Below are 18,601 nucleotides of genomic sequence, written 5' to 3'. Positions count from 1 at the left end.
AACAGTTACATTTGCCCGCCCCTCCTTGGGGAAACAATGACTAAAATCAGTAATTTGTAAATAATGGATGAGTACAGCTCTGAGATCAAGGGGATGGAAAGTAATGTATAAATGCGCAGAATTGTGCGCACTGGAGTCTTTCCTTTTCCTCTGAACAAGCATTTTTCAAAAACATTTTGAACGTGAAAAGCTATAGAGTTAACCACTGGGCTGCCTCCTACTTTATAAAGTTAAACACAGGCTCAGGGGGAGGCCAAAGCAGACACATGCAAAGCTTCACACATGTGCTGGGGAGGGGCATGAGTTTGCACACATACACACACATACTTGCATACCAAGGTAGGAATTAGGCCAACCACACTGTGACAAATTCAAATCAAGCACAGTGATGTCCCAAACTGATAATTTTCTATGGAAATTAACAGGGAGAACAAAGTTTAGCCAAGATTGACTTATAAGCCCATTTCATGGCTATGGCACATGTATTTCTTCTAATATTCGAATCTCAGCACCTGTTGCAAAGGCAGTGCTTACCCAGGATATGCATTTTGTGAAGGACATGAGGGCTTGCTTTTCATCTCTGTGTGCAAAATGAATGGCAAAGTCATATTCCTGCTTGAACTCAGTTGGAGCAGAGCCACCTGGGTTTGCTGCCCGTGCTTCTCTTTAGAGAGGCCACAAAACTGGAGATGGGCGGGGACTAGACCCTAGTCTGATATATACATCAAGATATATCAGACAGTCAGTCCCTTGGCAATGCACTGAACAAATGTTTCTGCCAACAGGGGGGCTTCAGTGGGCTCACCACGCGGGTGAGGGGAGGGGGTTGTGCATATAATAGGGGCCAGGAGGAGAAGTCCAGATCACACTGCTCTTCTCCACTTACAATACGTTCATCTCTCGTCTTCTGACACCTTCTAAACCTTTGCCTTCAATGAATGGAAGGTCTGAGACAGCTATAACCTTGTTGGGTGAGATTCTTACTCTTTGACTTAAGAAGATCCCCCATTCTTGGAGTGAGACTTAGCAGAGAGGGGTTCCAAGTCCCTCCAGTCCTGGCTGGCAATTCTGCATCAGTGAATCATATTCCTAATTCTGCAGTGAAATCTCTCCAAGCAACTGAGGGGCAACAACAGGAAAGAATGAAACGCCACCATTTGCAGCGACACAGATTGGACCCAGAGACGGCCACACTGCGCGAAGAAGGCCAGGCAGAGAAAGACAAAAACTGTATGACATTACTTGCTCGTGGAAATCTGAAAACAATGCAAATGAATCTACATGGAAAACAGAAGCAGACTCACAGATACTGCAAACAATCTTATGATTACCAAACGGGAAAGGAAGTGGGGGGGAGATAAATTAGAGTATGGGAGTAACAGATACAAGCTATTAATACTATCCATTACATGGATAACAAACAAGGATTCACTACAGAGCACAGGATTGTCCCCAGTATCTTGTAATAACTTACAAAAGTGAAAGTTGCTCAGTCATGTCTGAGTCTTTGCAACCCCACAGACTACACAGTCCATGGAATTCTCCAGGCCAGAATACTGGAGTGGATAGCCCTTCTCTTCTCCAGGGGATCTTCCCAACCCAGGGATTAAACCCAGGTCTCCCACATTTCAGGCAGATTCTTTACCAGCTGAACCGCCAGGGAAGCCCATTTGATTATAAGTAACAGCCTGCTTATTTAACTTATATGAAGAGTGCATCACGCAAAATGCCAGGCTGGATGAAGCACAAGCTGGAATCAAGACTGCTGGGAGAAATATCAATAACCTCAGATATGCAGATGACACCACCCTTATGGCAGAAAGCAAAGAAGAACTAAAGAGCCTCTTGATGAAAGTGAAAGAGAATGAAAAAGTTGGCTTAAAGCTCAACATTCAGAAAACTAAGATCATGGCATCTGGTTCCATCACTTCATGGCAAACAGATGGGGAAACAATGGAAATAGTGACAGACTTTACTTTTTTGGGCTCCAAAATCACTGCAGACTGTGACTGCAGCCATGAAATTAAAAGACGCTTGCTCCTTGGAAGAAAAGTTATGACCAATCTAGACAGCATATTAAGAAGCAGAGACATTACTTTGCCAACACAGATCCATCTAGTCAAAGCTATAGTTTTTCCAGTAATCATGTATGGATGTGAGAGTGACTATAAAGAAAGCTGAGGGCCGAAGAATTGATGCTTTTGAACTGTGGTGTTAGAGAAGACTCTTGAGAGTGCCTTGGACAGCAAGGAGATCCAACCAGTCCATCTTAAAGGAAATCAGTCCTGAATATTCATTGGAAGGACTGATGCTGAAGCTGAAACTCCAATACTTTGGCCACCTGATGCAAAGAACTGACTCACTGGAAAAGACCCTGATGCTGGGAAAAATTGAAGGCGGGAGGAGAAGGGGTCGACAGAAGACGAGATGATTGGATGGCATCACTGATGCAATGCATATGAGTTTGAGTAGGCTCCGGGAGTTGGTGACAGACAGGGAAGCCTGGCGTGCTGCAGTCCACGGGGTTGCAAAGAGTTGGACACAACTGAGCAACTGAACAACTTATAATCGAACATAATCTATAAAAAAGCCCACAAATGAATCACAATGCTGTATAACTGAAACTAACAATACTGCAAATCAACTATACTTCAATTTTTAAAAGATACTTAATAAAACTAGGTTTTCAAATAGTAAAATAAATATTTGGATTTATGTAATTTTTTTAAAAAATGAGGGACAGTAATAGTAAGAGGTCCTGCAAGTTGCCAAATCAAATATGGAATTCACTCAACCAGGCACACCCTATCTCTCATTATAAAGACCCAGTTGTGAATTCTTTCCTTCCAAAAAAGTCTCCTTAGGTGGGGACATGCTACCCAAGCAAATGCAGGGCAATAGTAGGGGTTGGAGGGGGGTGGGGTGGGGGGGTTCCATTATTCACAGAAAGATGTTTCTTCCATCTGTATTATCTCTGTTCATTGTTGAACTTGGGCCAATGAGGTATTTTCATTTTTTCATATTTTTCCAAGGCAGAGGGAAACCAGGAATGTTAAAGTTTTACTACTGAAAAAGACTTTATTTTTAGTAAAGTGCTTCAAAAATTGCCTTAGCATTTTTGAAGTTTATAACACAGTACCGTTGACTATAATCACTATGCTGTGTATTAGATCTTCAGGATTTATTTATCTTCTAGTTATAGGTTTGTATCTTAAACAACATCTCCCCAATTCCACCCCGACCAAGACCCTGTTAACAACCACTCTACTCTCTGTATATCTTAACTGTTCTTACCATGAAGAAGAAATGATAATTACGTGATGAGACAGAAGTGTTACCTAACATTATGGTGGCAATCAGACTGCAATATATAAATGTATCAAATCAACAAAGTGAAGTGCTAGTCACTCAGTCGTATCTAACTGTTTGTAACCCCATGGACTATAGCCCACCAGGCTCCTCTGTCCATGGAATTCTCCAGGGAAGAATACTGGAGTAGGTAGCCATTCCATTTTCCTGAGGAACTTCCCTACCCAGGGACTGAACCCAGGTCTCCTGCATTGTAGGCAGATTCTTTACTGACTGAGCCACCAGGGAAGCCCATCAAATCAACATGTGTGAGTTAAACTTACTGTTACATGCCAATTATATCTCAATAAAAAGAATAACACTGTCACATGATATCTGATTTAGGTAACAAACTTTGGAGAGGGAACTAAAATTCATTTTTAAGGAAGGGGAAATTAGTGACAAAGATGGGGCAGGGTAGGATTCTTATAATCACACACCCATTTCTAATATATTTACTTTGTTAATTCACAAGTCTGAGGGTTGGAGGGATGCCTCTGATCTGTTATCTATTCAAGAATGAGCTCAACAGTCCTGAAAGTTGGTGGTGAGCTCAGCTTGGAACTGGGGGGTTCTCACCTTCAGTTCCATCTGTAATTGTTGCTAAAATATAATTGCTACTAGAAGCCAAAGCAGAGGGATGCGTTCAAACAAAGGCAGGAAACAGGTATATAAGTGTGTGTGTACAAGTGTGTGGGAGTGTGCTGAGAACTGTCCACGTGACTCGTGGAAAATCACTGTGGCAGAAAGGTGACATTTGAACCCTGTTGGGAGCCTGACTGCTGACTGTCCCTCCCTCAAAAACCTGTCGTGGTTGCATCAGCAAATCCTGGCTATTTAACACTGGCATGGAGTTGACTCGGAGAAGGCAATGGCAAGCCACTCCAGTCCTCTTGCCTAGAAAATCCCATGGATGGAGGAGCCTGGTAGGCTGCAGTCCGTGGGGTCGCTAAGGGTCGGACACGACTGAACGACTTTACTTTCACTTTTCACTTTCACACATTGGAGAAGGAAATGGCAACCCACTCCAGTGTTCTTGCCTGGAGAATCCCAGGGAAGGGGGAGCCTGGTGGGCTTCCGTCTATGGGGTCGCACAGAGTCGGACACGACTGAAGTGACTTAGCAGCAGCAGCAGCAGCAGCATGGAGTTGACTTACTTCCAGGGTCTGCCCTGTTTTCTAAGCACAAGCACACATCAGCTCATGCCCCCCAAGAAAGTGGCCATTTCATGGAGAATAAACCAGAATTCTCCTCTTTGTTCTTACCCCCTCCCCACTTCAAATGCTGGTTTGAGGGATGTTTATGGAAGCCTCTCAAAGATCTTGCTGTGTGTGGCTTTGATAGGATCGCCTGGGATCTCTGAAGGGGTTAGGAGTCAAGGGGTTGAGAAAAGTGTCCTAGGGACTAGGGAAGTGTGGGTGTTCTGTGACTAACCATCGGGAAGATTCAGAGCAGCTCAGGTCAGGCTGGAAACACCCAAGCCCTGGTGCCGTGTCTCCTCTGAGGACCTTCCAGAATCTTCTGAGGTTGCTGGATCTGGGCAGGGACTCTCCACTTCCTTGTGGGCCTGAGGTCTTCTATGAATGGCCATTTCTGGTGCCTATGCAGACAATTTCACCATGTGCCCATGAATAAAAGTGAACAACCAAAAGCAGAGCAATATTTCCCTTCCCTCTAAAATGCTTCCAAGTACTAGCTCTCCTTAATTCTTTCCTACTTTAAACACACAGATATGCCTGATTTCAGGGTCTCATGGAGCAGAATAGAACAAATATCTATGGGTGCTGTCTCAGGACCTCTCTGAACTCACAAACTTCACATTCAGGAAAAGAAGGACCCACGTCACTGTACCAAGAAGTTCACCCAAAGTGACCCATCAGGTACTTGCAGTCCTCACTCAAGTGTATTAGTTTAAAATGTCTTTTTGTATAGCAGCATTTTAAGAGTAATTATCCCTTATTATCTAGAAATGCTCTGAATATATTATACTGGAAAACAAAGTCTAGCTACAGGTCACAGAAAAGCATCATTCTCACCCCATGGATTCTTTAGATTTTTCCTACCTTCTTAATCATCGTTCAATTTTTCCCCTTTCCTTTAAAGCAGCAGTTTTCAGCTATTTTTTTTTTTTAAACAAAGCTTTTCCATTATAATTTGGGTCCATAAGGCTTGAACATTTATCTTCTAAACAAAAAAAAGTTTACCATTAGATTTACTTCTTGGTTCTTGCGATTTCCCTCCCGACTTGTGCTACTCACTTTTTCACAATTTAGGAATGAGAAATCGTTGGGAGAAGGTCTGTCCCACGTCCATCACACATTCCCTTGCTCAACCACAAACACGCCTGCGATAGTGGAGTTAGTGGTCCACGTCCCATACCTCGTTGGCCAGTGAGAGATGACCCTGCGTGTCAGAGCGAGGCGTGTGCACAGTTTGGACATGATGACACTGGAGTCAGACTTCAGAGCTAGCCTCAAGACGCTCACAGACTGATATTAACCACGGTCTGCTGCAAGCATATGGGGAAAGACAGGCTGGAGCAGATCCCAGGGAAAAGACGCAGTGGCATATTTGCCCACAATACTGCTATGGTGGCAGAGCTTGGAGAGTGAGAGGCGGGCGCCCACCCGCTGCGCCACCCTGGAAGGGGCATCACGCGTGCAGAGAACGACCTGCAGACCTCGTGAGGACCGAAGGCAACACTGCCTGGAAGTTGGGGGTCGTGAGCCGTTGGGGGCGGGGGAAGGAAGTTGATTCTGTCATTCATTCTGACAGGGCTTCTTAACAGGCACGGAGAGGGCTGAGGGTTGGGGGCGGGCGGGGGAGACACAGAGAGAGGCCAGAAGGGTGAAGCCAGCCGGGCAAACGAGAATGAGAAATCGCAATTATGGACCTTATGGAGGAGCTGCTGGTAAGCTACTCCGGCCAAAGGAAAATGTTGATTGGACCGGTTTTCTGTGGGAAACAGACAGCCCTTCTGCAAGCAGATGGATGACAAGTCTCTGGGAGGAGGCTGTGTTGTTCATGTGTGAAACGGTCTCAGCCGAGGAGTAAAAGCGCCAAGCCATGTATGTAAGCAGGAGCCACCTGGCCTGCATGTGGTGGGGTGTGTGTGAGAAGGATGGAGACGCTGGCAGCCAAAGCTCTGAGAACTCCAGGACCACTCACCCAAGCGAGTCTCCATTTGTACATTTCTCTTCCTCTCTTGCCTTCCCCCGTCTCTTCCCAGCATCCCCACCCACCCAGCACCCTCCTGCCATTTTAACCCTTCTCTAACTGCTAGATGCGTCTCGTATCTCGTGGTGCTATTCAGTATAAAACTAAGAAACTAGGAGTAACTCAAACACAAGGCAGGAACTGACATGAAGGGACCAGAAGTGATCTGCCAGCCAAGAAAAGCGTCAGAACCAGCCTGTCCTCACGGACTAGGATTTCCTGAGGAGGAAGACCAGGAAGGGGCCTGTGTGGGAGTGCTCTGTCCGGGTCCAGAGGTAAGCCCCACGTGGCCTGCGGGGAGGTCCGTGGCTCTCCTCCGGGCAGATCCAACAGACATTCCTCGCCAAGAATGCCTATGGTTCTTTTGAGGCTAAAAAGTAAACCAGGCTGCTCAAGAAATTCTTTGACGGACTCAGAGTTTTCATTGCCAGGGCCTGGGTTCAATCCTTAACTAGGAAACTAATATCCCACCTTTACAGATGCTAAACAATATCGCCAGTCTCTACTTACTAGACACGGATAGCACCTCACCAAGTCGTGACAACCAAAAATGTCTCCAGATATTGCCACCTGCCTCCTGGGGTGGGGCGAGATCAGAACCACAGAGGCAAACGTCACATAGGGTTGGCTGGTTCCAAGTGGAGATACCACCTTGCTCTGTGCATGAAGGTTAAACACACACACAAACACACTCATAAGCACACCCTCACACAATATTATATACAAAGACTCTAAGGACAGGTGGTTCTCACTGCTGATTTTTTTCATACTTTTATCCACCTGATTTGCTATATATGCTTCCACAACTGGAGAAGAACTTCCAGGGCTCCGTTTTCAAAGTGCCCTCCAGTGTTTACAGCCCTGAGCCTTAGAAACTGGGAGGGAAACATTCAGCCAGGATGAACTCCCATTCTTTCATTTGGCTTCTGCAAAATAACGCTGCACACAGACGCTTGCCTCATCACGGGGCTCTGCTGAGTGTCTGCACCCAAAAGAGAAAGCAGACGCCTAAAGACGATTGGAGATGTTCCCCACAGGGCTTGGCGCTTGTTTTGAGATACTCTGACTCTGCACAGATTCTTCAGTGACTGGAAGGATGGGGCTGTGGGAGGGGAGGCTTGTTGCACTCTGAATTACTTAGCTGACTCGATGGAACAGATTTGCGTGTGGTCAGATGTACCTGAACCAATGTGATATGTATGGATTGGGTCTTTGCTACATGTAAAGTCCAGTTACAAGGGCTAAAGGCATGTACAAGACATCAGGTCTACTATTGCTAGTATTTAAGTGCTTACACAGTGCTGTAAGAACGGTACCTGCATTTAACCCCCACAATGCCTTTGTGAAGGCGCTATGGTGGCGCTAGTGGTAAAGAACCCACCTGCTAATGCAGGAGACATAAGAGACATGGGTTTGATCCCTGGGTTGGGAAGATCCCCTGGAGGAGGGCATAGCAACCCACTCCAGTATTCTTGCCTGGAGAATCCCACGGACAGGGGAGCCTGGTAGGCTACAGTCCATGGGGTCGCAAAGAGTCAGACACGACTGAAGCAACTTAGCACGCACATTAGTAAGCCACGTCTGCAAATGAGGAGACTAGACAGAGAGGTGAAGTACTTACACCAGTTACGGCACTCGTAGGTGGCCTAGTAAAGGGGCATTTGAACTCAGGCAGGCTCACACCAGCGCCTGCACATCTAGCCAGCATTCTGCACTGCCTTTTCTGCTACAACAGCTATACAGAATTACATGATCGGGCAGGCTGTGCTAAGTATTATAAATAGCAAAGAAGTACAAATAATAAAGGGATCTGGGAGCCCAACAAAGAGGCAGGCTTTGCAGTTGGAAGTGTTCCTGGAGGAGATGGAGGGTAAGCTGGGTCTGGAAGCCTGGGGAGGATTCTGTGATGGGCTGGGGTCAGAATGAAGGGAACGTGGACGTGAATACGCAGGGAATGTTGGAATTATGACGGGAGACAGGGTTGGCCGGATCATGGGCTACCAATGGGGAAAAGAGCGAGAGGGAGGGCTGGGGAGAGGGGACAGAGGTCACCTTGGCCCTGTCCCCTCCTCGCCATATTGCTGAGAGCTTAGGGGTTTCTGAGAAGAGGAGCAGCACCTTCTGAACCGTCTCTCTTCCCAAGAAACCAGAGTCTGCCTAATACTTCTTCCCCATAAAAAGATGTCCCTCCCTCCACTTCTTCCAAACACCTTTTTCTCTATTGACCAGGGACTCCCCAAGTTTCTCACATTTTAAAGTACACGTGCCCGACAGGCTTGCCGCTCCGGCAAAATCACGAGTCTCAGAAGAAGGAAAGCAACTAAATTCGCCTGGAACGACATTATTTTTATGGTGGGTGTTGAGATTGAGAACAGCTAAATGCCGAAAAGGAAAAGAATTCCTAAAACTGAGTGGCCTGGACCCGTGTTGCTGCACTCCTGGGACCAGCACTAGATGGAAACGATCCAATCAGGGGTTACGGTGGGGATGGGGGTGGGTGAGCTAGTACATTTCAAGACATGAGTTGCCAAGTCACCCACGTTTTTGATGTGGCTTTCCAAATCACAGCAACTACTGTAATAAAGCTATATGGTTTGTTCAACAAGAGCCACAGAGAATAAAGGAAGGAGGAAAGGAAGACAGAACAAAAAAACAAGAGAAGAACAAGAAAAGGCACACCCTTCGGAGGCCACGAGGTATCAAGGAGCCCAGCCCGCGGTCCCCAAAGCTGACAGCTATTATGCGTAATTAGCACAAAGCAAGACTCTCTATATACACACTATCTCCAGACATGTTTTTAAAACAAGGGCTCTGCCTTTTACCACCAATAATTTGTCTTGTTGTATGTTGTTACTTACACAGATGTTCCATAATTTTTTACATATGGCTCAGCCAAAGAAAGCTTTTCCCTCTTCCCTTTTTGGGAAAGATGCAAAGATGCGACCGCCTGTGTGAGGGAGAGGAGGATGACTAGTTTTTACAGAACTTTCATGGTGATGATAGGGGTGAGGGTGGCTGGGGCGTACATGTGCGCGCCTGTGTGTGTATCTGTGTATATAATAACAAGATTCTCTACCCAATCCTGCCAACCGCACTTTATCTGACTCTCTTTACTGAGTCATCCAATGGGATTTGGGAGTACTCAGTACATCCAGGGTTCATGGCATTTGCTGGGATAAGACATTATCAAAAGCCTCTCTAAAAAGGGTTTGAATATTTACAGAAGAAAAAAAGAGGCGGGAGAGATGCAAATACATTTGAGGTGTTTTTTCTTTCTTTCTTGGCAGTCTTTGCAACTGAGAACAGCAGAGCCCTCTCATGGTTCTCTGACCTTGCTCTGCGCCGTCCAGTATGCACATATACGGTATCAGAGAACGTCCCTGCTCCATGCTTTCTTGGGAAGGAAGGTCTGTGCGGATGTGGTTTATTTGGGGTGGGGGGTGGGAGTGCAGATATCAGAGGGATGAGGTCAAATCCAAGCAAACTGGGTTTTTAAGATAAAGAAATACAACTAGTTGAAGAGAAGAGGAAGAAAGGCAGATTTAAAAAGATACATCTTCTTTTTTATTGCGATACCACCAATTGAGAGAACATTCTGCTCTTGGGGGGGGGGGCGGGGATGTCTGCCAAGGACTTCTAATTCAGTTTGTTCCACCATTTTATTTTTAAACTCAAGTGCAGATTTTATTCCTGGAATGTTATAGGATTGGTGTGGGCAGAAATGGGCAAATTTACTTCAGAGGTGTTTTATAACAACTTGGAAAAGACCCTCTAAATTCCTCCAAGTCCATTTCAGGGGTGAATTTCATTTCCTTTCTCTTCTTTGGAAAGTTACCTTGATGGTTAAAAAATTTTATATTACAAAGGAAAACCTGATTATATAATTCGGAAAGCATTTCAAGATTCTGATAGTATCTATTAGGCATTTACTGTGAGCCAGGCACGGTAAGAATTTGCCTCCTCTCTCACTTAATGTCACAGTTCTCACATACGGGTGAGAAACCAAGGTGGGAAGGGATGCCAGAGCGTATAGTTCAAATCCCAGTCTTGACAACAGCAAATCCTTCTTGGTCACCATGCAATTATGCTTCCATGTGTCAATGTCTGGCAAGACATACAATTAATCAAATAAATAGACAACTTGGCCAGTAGGCTACTATCTCTTATTCTAACAGGATGGTGGCAAAAGCAGATTCCTTAGCCTGCTTTACCGGTGTTGATACAGCCAACAGAGGCTTGCAAAATCTCTCCAGTCTCTGAGCAAAAGTTTTGGTGCTGGGAATGGAGCACTCTCAAAAGAACAGAGGAAGGCTTCCCAGGTAGCTCAGTGGTAAAGAATCTGCCTGCATTGCAGCAGATGAGGGTTCGATCCCTGGTTCAGGAAAATCCGCCGAAGAAGGAAATGGCAAACCACTCGAGTATTCTTGCCTGAGAAATCGCACAGACAGAGGTGCCTGGTGGGCTACAGTCCATGGGGTCACCAAAGAGTCAGATATGACTTAGCGACTAAAACAAAAGAGCAGAGGAATTGGTGGGTGTATATTTATTTCAAAATGCAATGGCACCAATACCAAAACTTGCTCATCCTACCCTGGCAACGTTAAAGACTGATAGAATGTCCCTCCCTGCCCCGTCTGCCAAAGCATTTACTTCAAAAATCGGTTTCCTCTGCCACTAATTATTGCCGCATTTTGCTCAGTGGTTCTGAGAAACCTCATGGAAAATCACAATGTTACACTTGTTAAATTGACCCTGCAGGGCTCTCTACCACTAGTACATGCCACATCCCAAGAGGTAAAAAGGCAAGTCAGCCAGGCTCACGCTGAGAATATCATCATGAAACCAACAAGGATATGCAAATCTGTCTGCTCTAGATCATTTGCATAGCCTTTCATTGGTTTTGTGGAACCTCTATACTAAATGTCAATTTCCTTTTCTTTCCTAAAGCTTATTAGCTGTTTGTGATGTTTACAGCTTGAAGACCAAACAGATTTAATAGGTAAAACATTTCAGCTATATAATTAAAAAGCAAGTGAAGAAGAAGGGGAAAAAAAGAGCTTCTGATATAGATCAAACGCGGAGATCTACTTGGGCTGTTAAAATATGCTTTCCAAGTTTGGAAGCTGTAGGGGCCTCATGCATGTCTGTGCACGCATAAGCACCGCCACAAAATTTGCTTAACCTATTTTTTTCTTTTTTTGGCAATGATTTAGGAAAAGTAGAAAGATTTGCTTATAAACGACCAAGGGCTTGAACCTAGTCACTGAGTACACATTTTACTCACGACAAAATCTGAATGGAAGTCTGCCAGCATCTGGGCTGACATTCAAATATTCTGAGTTTCTATGTATCCTGATCCCTCAAAGCTATGTTTTAGAACTTAAAGTTCTGATATTTTCTGAGGCACCATAGAACTCAGTCCTCACCTCTCAGTACAGAGTGAATATACAGCAGTAATACTGTGCTCTAAAGAAGTGCAAGGAAGTCCTTTCCCACACAGCATTTATCGACAGTGTCAATTCAACAAATACATGACGGGTTCTGTACCAAATTATTTTCCTTTTGGGGTGTCAGATTTAGGAACTGGGTGAAGGTTTAGAGAAACCTTGGCAAAGTCTATAAATATTCCTTAAAGTCTATAAATATTCTTTAAAGTAATCACCTAAATAAGAAGCAGAATCATTCAGACACACTTTGTGGAATCAAGTGTAGAATCTTTCGTACTTTGAATGCAGTGGCTGAGGTCAGTACCTACAGCTATTAGTACTTAGTTCAGTAGCCCCTCCAAGAGGTAACTGGTGATTCACACTTTCAAAGTGCTTCTTTACTGGCAACTTTAACACAATTAGCTGCCACTCCAAATTTCACATGGGCTACAGGAGAAACAACTATTCCACTTCAAATTAAATTTTATGATTGGCTTTACAAAAAGCCAAACACTCTTAGGAGGTTCTGGAGGTGGGCAGACAAGAGCGATCTATCACTACAAACAGAGACAGAGGTCTTTCCAGGTTGGGCACCTCCTTGCCATGTGGAGCCCTGGTAGAGCCATGATAAAACATCACTGGAATGTTTTAATACTGCCAGGGCTACAGGCACTTTTATGTCTTGATGGAATTCAGCACACACAATCCATCCTGCTGTAAATTCCTTTCTCCCTCTCACAGTGATGGGCAGCAGGGTGAAACAGGTTGCATACAACGGCATGAAAGAGAAGGGAGGCAAAGAAAACACTGAAAGTAAAGGCAGAAATGGTGAGGCTTCAGCCACAGTCCACAGGCCTAGGTCTCATTGGCTCTACTGATGAGTTATTTCCAAAGCTCAGGCAAGCCAGTCATCAGCTCCACGCCTCTCTCCTCATCTGCTAAACAAGGGTCACCACACATCCTTTGACCTCGAGGAATTTTTGTGAAATTGAGAAGCTTACAAAAAAGCACTGCAAGCACGGATGCCAAACTATTATCTCATAATTCAATGTGCCCACATCAGACCGAGACAAGTGAAACCCCAAATTAATTTGATACCATATGCGATGGGTTGCATTTTCCAACAGCCTTCAAAAATTGGCATTTATAATATTTGTGGGTTCATCCTTTTCCATGTACGAAAACATGCGCACACATCAAAACAGACCCAGTTAAATCTTAATTATCCGGTGGAGGATTATCCAAGAGTCCTACTGTTTCTTCTTTCCCTTGATGCCCATTTGTTAGCCTTTCTGGCAATTCTTATATGATCAAGGAAAAGAGATGGCATGGAAATCAATAAATCCCTTTCCTTATTCACTGTAATTTCAATGCCCTGTGTCCCCTTAGCCTTCACTGGCAGAAATAAGGGACAGGACACTATTTGTGCTCACAGTGGGATGAAAACATTTATCTGCATTATTGGGAAATGAAGTATTTACAAAAATTAACTGCTCTTCCCTTTCAAAAAATTCACTTACCAAATTGAAATTTTTCTAAGATCTGTTCCTTTCATAGTGCTATATTTAGGTATCTGTCTTTTACTTATTTTTTTAAAAATATTAATTTGTCTGTACCGGGTCTTAGTTATAACATGTGAGCTCTTGGTTGCAGCATATGGGATCTAGTTCCCTGACCAGGGATCGAACCTGGGCCCTCTGCATTGGGAGCTCAGAATCTTAACCACTGGACCACCAGGGAAGTCCCGGTAACTGCCTTGTAAAATAAAGAATAATACATTCTAACCTTTCTTTGATGACTCAGTATTATCAATAACCATCCACTTATTATGATGCTGTACTTTACGGCATAATTTTCTATCTGCTCTTGAACATTCTTTCTTCTCCTCTGATCTCAGTCTATCATGTGATACATCTCAGTTATTTTTTTCATTTAACAAACCAAATCTTATGCAGTGTCTCCTATATGCCGGGCATTATGCTACTAGGAGCTAAGGATTTAATGAGAAAAACAAGCATGGTCCCTACTCTTGGATAGCTTGCCTTCTCTTTGGGGAGAAAAGACATTAATGATATTATCACACAAATACATATGCCTATATGTGAAAACAGCTCTCAGAGAAAGGTATAATATGATATGAAACAGGTGAAAGTGGAATAAGAAGACCAGGAACTTGGGGCTCCGAGAGAGAGAGGGGTGCATAAAGGGTATTATATTAAGAAGATCTATCTAGTTACCTGCATAAACATTCAGACAGGAACTGTTCCAAGTGACCCCAGCACATTATGAAGTAACTGTACATCTTTTGCCCAAAGGACTAAAAAGCAAAACAAAAGTGAAAAGTTTTTAGTAAACATATTGTTGGGGCGTCGCTGGTATTTTTATTCAGAAATTATGGTGAGTGTAGTGTGGGTAAAATGAGTAAATTGTGTTGGTGTGATTGAGAACTGCTGTTTTCCGCTTGAAAATAGAAAATACTGGAGGAAGACGAATGAGATCAAGAAGAATTAGCACACCAGTATAAACTTATGATGTATTTCACCTTAAAAAATATATATATATAAATTTAAATTTATAAATATAGAAATATTTAAATATATATATTTATATATATCCATGGGTGTTCATTGGAAGGACTGATGCTGAGGCTGAAACTCCAATACTTTGGCCACTTCATGTGAAGAGCTGACTCACTGGAAAAGGCCCTGATGCTGGGAGGGATTGGGGGCAGGAGGAGAAGGGGACGACAGAGGATGAGATGGCTGGATGGCATCGCTGATTCGATGCACGTGAGTTTGGGTAGACTCAGGGAGTTGGTGATGGACAGGGAGGCCTGGCGTGCTGCGATTCATGGGGTCGCAAAGAGTCGGACACGACTGAGTGACTGAACTGAACTGATAGAAAGAGAAATTGATTCATTTCCTAACTCTGGCTGTGCCCACTGAAAAGGCTGAGAAACAATGACAAACCCAGTCATAATGAGAACACCTGAGCCCAGACTGTGGTCTCCAAATGCCATCGCTCACTAAAAGGAAGCAGGTTTCCTTGCAAGAAAAGGTGTTCCCAGGTCTAAGGCAGGAAATGTACAAGAGGAGCCTAGAACTTACTGTCATATTAGAAAGCAAGACAACTATATATATATATATATATATAAATCCAAAAAAACAGAAAACAACTAGTATTACATGGAAAGGACTAAAGAACCAAACTGAACAGTTAGCAGTCGATAGTCAAAATGAGGCCATTTGAGTATCAGTTAATGGTAAAATCTATAACTGATTGAAACACAGCAGATATATACCATTTAAGTTCAAGAGTTTACCGTAATACTTTTAAAAATGGTGACTAGGGAGAAAATCATGAACAAATTTTATGTTCAACACCGGTAAATAAGAGTCAAGTATTCATCCTGCTTTTTATACAAAACTGGAAGCACTGAGTAAACAAATCGTAGGTGAGGGGAAGTTTCTCGTCTCGAACAAGGGTTCCTGGTAATTAATGAACAAAGAATAATAGAATTAGACTAGCATCATTTCGCAATTCCCTGTAAATTTAATAATTTAAACAAAGATCTCATTGCAAAAAGATACACTACCGACCAACGACCCCCAAACACAAGACCAACTGGAAAGCTGTCGGGCAAAACAAAGCGAACCAGACAATGCCTCTAGGGCTTCCCAGCAGTTCCCTAGGGAGACAGACCACAACGGAACACGCCCAACACCACAAACACGCCTAACACCACCATCGAAATCCACCATCAAAATCCAGACGGTGGAAATTCTACTGGACAAATGATCTGGTTTCTTCTACAGAAAAAAACTATAACATTAAAAAAGAAGAAAAGGTAAGAGATGGCACCAGTAGCTTATAAGAAGTTTAAGGGACATAAATAGACTATTTATCCTCTGATTCGAGTAAACTCTGAATTCTGGCATAATAAGTAAGCGTGTGGCAGAACATGGTGGAACAAAATTGAGGTATTGGCTTTGCAGTGACCTAGGTAACCATGTACGATAGCAAAATGCCAGCATGAAATTCAAAGATTGGGCTCACCACGCCAAAAAAGGTAAACTGTACCTTCTGGAACTGAACAGACAGAAATGGGCCCCCAGGCTTGTAGGTTTCCTCTTTTTTTTTTTTCTTAAAGACATCAGTGAGCATCTTATTAATGTTATAATTTGAAAAAGTACTTTCTGCCTCTAATGGAAGATTTGGACTAGCTGAGGAAACGACCATTGGTTCCCCCAGTTGCAGCCTTTCCAACTAAAAACTGCAAATTGTTTCATATCGTTAATGATTTCAACTTTGAAAGAAGCTGTTTCTACTCTTCCTTTTAAGTGAATGAGTTCTAAGTGGATAAGTTTAAATGTAAAAATATCCTAAGATTGCAAGGAAGCTCTTTAAAAAAAAAAATACAATACCCTATCATTACTTGCAACTCATTTTTTTAGGGAACCAGGATTATTTTCTCAAGACTGTGCAACAATATTAAAAAAAAATCAACAACAACAAAAGGGAATAAATTGGAAACTGAAGTTAGAACAGCCTGCAGCTGTCATCCGTAACACTGATTTTAAATTTCTGTGTTCATCCACAAAGCCTCATTGTTCTTTTTTCTGGGTTTTATAAGTCAGCATTATACATTGAATTTTAACAAACATTATACTAACAAATTTTTCCTTTATCAGTTTTATATATTGAGGTTTCACACCAGATTGTGTTTGAAAAAAGGAGTTGAAACTAAAGATCAACAAAGTGAAGAGGGTCCTGGGTGTCGGTGGGGGCGGGGTGGGGGAAATCTTAGAATTTGGAAAGTGAAGAAGAGAACAATGTTTGCTGATCTGTTTATTATCGTATTAAATTCTATACTTGTCTTTTTAAATGATTCATCATTGCATATAATGTATTGAATACCATACATGATATGGGTAGCCTTTCCCTTCTCCAGGGGATGTTCCCAACCCAAGGAATCGAACCCAGGTCTCCGGCATTGCAGGTGGATTCTTTACCAGCTGAGCCACGAGGGAAGCCCAAGAATAATGGAGTGGGAGGCCTATCCCTCCTTCTCCAGGGGGATCTTCCTGAACCAGGAATCGAACCGGAGTCTCTTGCATTGCAGGAGGATTCTTTACCAACTAAGCTATGAGGGAAGCCTTATTGAATACTTTTACCATGGAAAATATCAAATCAATGTCATAAAATAAATATTTCGGATTAAACTGCAAAAAAGAAGAGAAAAGAAAAAAGATAATAAAAATATTTGTAAATCATCAAATAAAGGTAGAGGATGATATTTGCACCTGTGGGTGATTATTGCTGTAACTCTACAATGCCTAAAATGCAGGAAAGAAAAGGAAAAAAAATGGAGTTCTTGTATAATTTTCCTCCCACATGACAGCAAATACTTGGATGCCAGTAACGTCTCCGTGGTCTCTTTAACCTTTTTCACATGTAAAGTTACGCAGGCGAAGGGCTGGAACCATCAGGGATGCAACACATCTGCATACGTGAATGGGTTTTCAGAGACCAGAAGGAGGTGGGCAGAAAGCTTTTCATCTACCTGTGGTATCATGGCCCCTTGCCATCACCTGTCCCGCTGGTACTTTCTGATTCAAGGGAAGGAATGTGATGTGGAGAGGGCATGGGTTTTATTACTCAGACTTACTTAGGGTCAAAACCAGCATGATTATTATTAGCAGGGTAGCTTTGAGCTGACTCACTTCCGTTTTGCGTAGCCTCTCTTATCTGCAACATAGAGATAGCAATATCCACCTTGTCAAGATGTCTATCTTATCAAGATATCTTCTAAGAAAATAACATAAAATTCACCTAGACCCAGACTCGGTGTTCAGTAAATAGCTTCCACGCTCTTCTTGGGACCTTGCAGGAACGCTGACCAGCCTATTTTAGCAACAGGGATCAACGTTCTGTCTTGGAAATGGACTTTCCAGGCCACAGAGGCAGCTCATCCTGTTCCTGGGAGTCACGGAGAAGCTCTGCCAGAAATCCAGCCTTGGGTCTCATCCTAGCCTCCCTGAGCCCCACTTTAGTGTTCATCTGTGAACACACCTGATCCAGAGGAGAGGAATAAAACAATGGGAGGGAAAAAGGAGAAGACTCCTCCAAAGGCCAACACCAGAACAAAAACTCTGCTTTTTGGTAATACCAATCCCCATTACTAGGCCCTGGAGACTTTTCCTTTTGTTTAAATCAAAGTCAACATTTTCTAAGCCTTAAATGAAAAGTGAAAGTGAAAGTGGCTCAGTTGTGACTCTTTGCGACCCCATGGACTATTCTGTTCATGCAATTCTCCAGGCCAGAAAACTGGAATGGGTAGCCTTTGCCTTCTCCAGGGGATGTTCCCAACCCAGGGATTGAACCCCGGTCTCCCGCATTGCAGGTGGATTCTTTACCAGCTGATCCACAAGGGAAGCCCAAGAAAACTGGAGTGGGTAGCCTATCTCTTTTCCAGTGGATCTTTCCAACCCAGGAATTGAACTGGGGTCTTCTGCATTACAGGTGGATTCTTCACCAACTGAGTTATCAGAGAAGCCTAACATGAGGGGGCACCTTCTCTCCACATTTAAAAGCAAGCACTTGCCACTTCA

At 43.4% G+C, this 18,601-nt stretch overlaps 1 protein-coding gene and 1 non-coding gene across 10 annotated transcripts in view; both read right to left on the bottom strand.

Annotated features, from left to right (window-relative positions):
• ATXN1 (ataxin 1) overlaps positions 1-18,601 on the bottom strand; it is a 412,658-nt gene that overhangs the window by 96,536 nt on the left and 297,521 nt on the right. The window contains exon 8 of one of the 9 annotated variants that reach the window (XM_055406905.2): positions 14,228-14,307. The exons of the other annotated variants lie outside the window; for them this stretch is intronic. The gene's annotated coding sequence lies outside the window, so the exon portion shown is untranslated. The remainder of the gene's footprint in view (positions 1-14,227; positions 14,308-18,601) is intronic. 9 annotated transcript variants of the gene reach the window in all.
• TRNAG-CCC (transfer RNA glycine (anticodon CCC)) lies at positions 13,658-13,730 on the bottom strand. The gene has a single exon. It is a non-coding gene; the product is annotated as a tRNA-Gly (tRNA).

The sequence above is a fragment of the Moschus berezovskii genome, chromosome 23, assembly GCF_049115385.1.
Source record: "Moschus berezovskii isolate FMDL1 chromosome 23, NW_MosBer_1.0, whole genome shotgun sequence".
In the NCBI taxonomy this organism is placed as follows: Eukaryota; Metazoa; Chordata; class Mammalia; order Artiodactyla; family Moschidae; genus Moschus; species Moschus berezovskii.
This window is presented reverse-complemented; position numbering and strand designations above follow the sequence as displayed.